The sequence below is a fragment of the Sorex fumeus genome, unplaced genomic scaffold (assembly GCF_029834395.1).
Source record: "Sorex fumeus unplaced genomic scaffold, SorFum_2.1 ptg000061l, whole genome shotgun sequence".
Lineage (NCBI taxonomy): Eukaryota > Metazoa > Chordata > Mammalia > Eulipotyphla > Soricidae > Sorex > Sorex fumeus.
The window spans coordinates 42,631,537-42,634,679 of NW_026606118.1; the positions used below are offsets into that span (position 1 = coordinate 42,631,537).

The window sequence follows — 3,143 nt, forward strand, 5'->3', positions numbered from 1 at the left end:
AAGGTTAACTGTGGCTTTTGATCTTTTTCAAGATTTGTTTATGGGTCTCTGAAACAAGACCAATCCATTAGCTACTATAGCTGAGCCAGGGGTGGTTTGTGAACATGACTCCCACATATCTTTCAGGAGTTTAATTTCTCGGGAAACTTAGTCCTGAGGTGTTGAGATCCAGCCAAGGCACAGTGGCAATTTGAGGTTAACAGGACGCATGAAGAAACTATCAGACTGTTGATGCACTCACCTTATGGTACAGGTTGACTTCCTGCAGGCACTACACAACCATACTAACAAATATTCATTGAATTAATGAACGAATAATCAACATTTTCAAAATGTGTCACTTTATTGCATTTTAGAAGGGTAACTTCTAACAGGGAAATAATCATCATGGTATAATAAAGACCTGCGATTTATTCCTAATACATTTAATAAAAGCTACACATTTTGGAAATTTATACAAAGAAATTCGTTTATATTATCTGTCTTCATAATTGACTTGTAAATTACTCAGATATCACTGTTTATTCCACCGTTCTTAGCGTAGAAATTTACAGACAGAAAGTGCTAAGTAAAAATTTATTTTGGCACCTCTGTTCAATGTAGTACTGGAAGTACTTGCAATAGAAATTAAAAAAGAAAAATATATTAAGTGTTTTTCATGTATGAAAGGTAGAAATAAGCTCTCACTATTCACAGAAGATATCATACTATATTTAGAGAATACTAAAACCTCTACAAAAAAACTCCTAGAAACAATAGACTTTTATAGTAAAGTTGCAGGCTATAAAATCAATACCCAAAAGTCCATGGCTTTTTTATATGTAAATAAAATCAATAAAGAACCAGTCTCTGGATCTTGGCCATTGATGGGATTACATGGCTCCAGGGGCAGTTTGTGGTTGTAACACTTAGCTACTAGAAGATGGGGGATCTAGATGGAGAGGGCCCAGTCTTGATCTGAGCAACCTTGGAGATCTCATCCCCCGGTCCCACACATCTGGGTTCCTCTTCCAGTTCCTTCATGCATGAGGCTCCTTCAAGATTGGGGAGAGTGGACTTAAGCGTACCTATGGCTGGTTGCAGAGGTTTTCAGCTGCCGGGGCTCTGCTCGCGGCAGTGAGGGAAACTCAACCCACCCCCTCCAAGGGCCCCGGTGAGGAAAGTCAGGTGCGAGGTCAGGAGACTGTCGTTTTGGAAATAATATTAGATTTTATCAATAATAATAAAATTAATATTTTAGTATTAATATTAAAATATTTGGAATTAATTTTAGATCGAAAACTACACATCATTCAAACTACTTATGTGCTTAGTAATAAATTACTACACACTTGTTCAATCACCTAAGAAACCCCACTCTCCTCAGAGAACTAGATTTTTAATTACAGGTCTGTTGTGCCCGTGTGTCATGACTGAGAATCACTATCAGTAGATATGAAACTCACTATACACAAAGATGCACATAGGCTACTTTGAGTCATCTGTATTGTTAATGTGTGTTGGCCATTAAACTTCACTGAGACCCTTTTTTCTGTCCTTTACAGAAGCCTCATGAGTCTCACCTTCCTTTCAAGTTGAACTTGTAATAAGGTGGAATGAAATCATCAATATGCTCCTCATCTCTTCCTTCAGGAGAAAAATCCTACTTACATTCAAGGTGGTCAAATGCAGACAACACCATCCACCTTTTCCTGGAGATGTACACGGGACTGAGGTGAGAACAGAAAAAGGCTCTAGTTTAATGGTCTTAATGAAGGTTTCAGGGAACGACATTAAACAAGACTCATATACCTCTTCCAAAAGAATTATTTTGTAAAACTGATGCCTTGGGTATGGTAAAAGATAGTATGGTAAAAACCATATTTTTCTTCTGGGACATTAAAGTTCTAAATCTATTTATTCACGCTGCTTTGAAATACATTCCTTGATTAGGAATCACTGTCTGCCATAGGAGGAGTGAATAAGGACAACACTCAAAGTAATAAGAAGAGAAGAATATGGAAAAATTAACTCCTACTAGGTTTGGTAACACATATACTAAAATTGAAATGATACAAAGATGAGCATGGTCCTTGCACAGAGATGACATGCAAACTTGTAAAGCGTTCCATATTTTTGTTGCCAGAAGAATTAACAGGGCTACTTTAAGCTAAGAAAATCCCCACAAGTACAAAAATTCTACATAAAGATAGCACAAATCCCCAAAACAACAATCTCTTTCAATGTCAATGGAATAATGTGCCAATTCAGAGGCACAGAATAGGAAGATGAATTAGAAAACTGAACCCAACATTCTGCTGCCTGCAAGAAACACGTCTGAACTATCAAGGCACCCATGTGCTAAAAGTAAAAGGCTGGGAAACAAGTTTTCAAGAAAATATCACCCCCACAAAGCTGGAGTGGCCATACTAGTATCAGACCACATGGACTTCAGGCTAAAGGTTGTCAGAGACAGTGAAGGTCATTTCTTAATGATCATTGGATCTGTACATCAGAAAGAACTCACCCCCTCAATGTATATGCTCCTAATGACAGACCAGCAAAATACTTAAAAACAACTTCTAATAGACTTAAAGAAAAACATTGATAGCAACATAATACTAGTTGGAGATTTCAACACTTCTTTGTCACTTCTTGATAGATCAAACAGACTAAAGCTAAGCAAGGAAATATTTTATTTAAAGGAAGTAATGAACAACCATTGGCTTAGAGAAGAAATCAAAGAGGAAATAAAAAGTTTCCAGAAACAAATGAGAATGAGGACACGAGCTACCAGAACTTGTGGGACACAGCAGAAGCAGTGTTAAGAGGAAATATTATAGCTCTGCCAGAATTCATGAGGAAGAAAGAAAGGGCCTACATGAATAAATTAGAGCTCAAGATTTTGGAAAATGACCAACAAAAGTAGTCCAAACTAGGTTGGAGGAAGTAAATAATAAAACTTGTAGCAGAAATCAATGAGCTAGAATCCCAAAATACAATCAAGAAGACCAATAAAAGCAAAAGCTGGTTCTTTGAGAAAATAAATAAGATCAATAAAACATGAGAAGCCTCTCAAAGAAAGAAAGAGAAAGAATTTTAATAAATCGAATCAGAAATGCAAAGGGGGGTATCATAATAGAAACTACAGAAATCCATAGGAT

The 3,143-nt window shown here is 36.7% G+C and overlaps 1 pseudogene; it reads left to right on the forward strand.

Annotated features, from left to right (window-relative positions):
- The first annotated feature begins 2,020 nt into the window (after positions 1-2,020).
- Positions 2,021-2,117, forward strand: LOC130034815 (uncharacterized; annotated as a pseudogene).
- Positions 2,118-3,143: the final 1,026 nt, after the last annotated feature.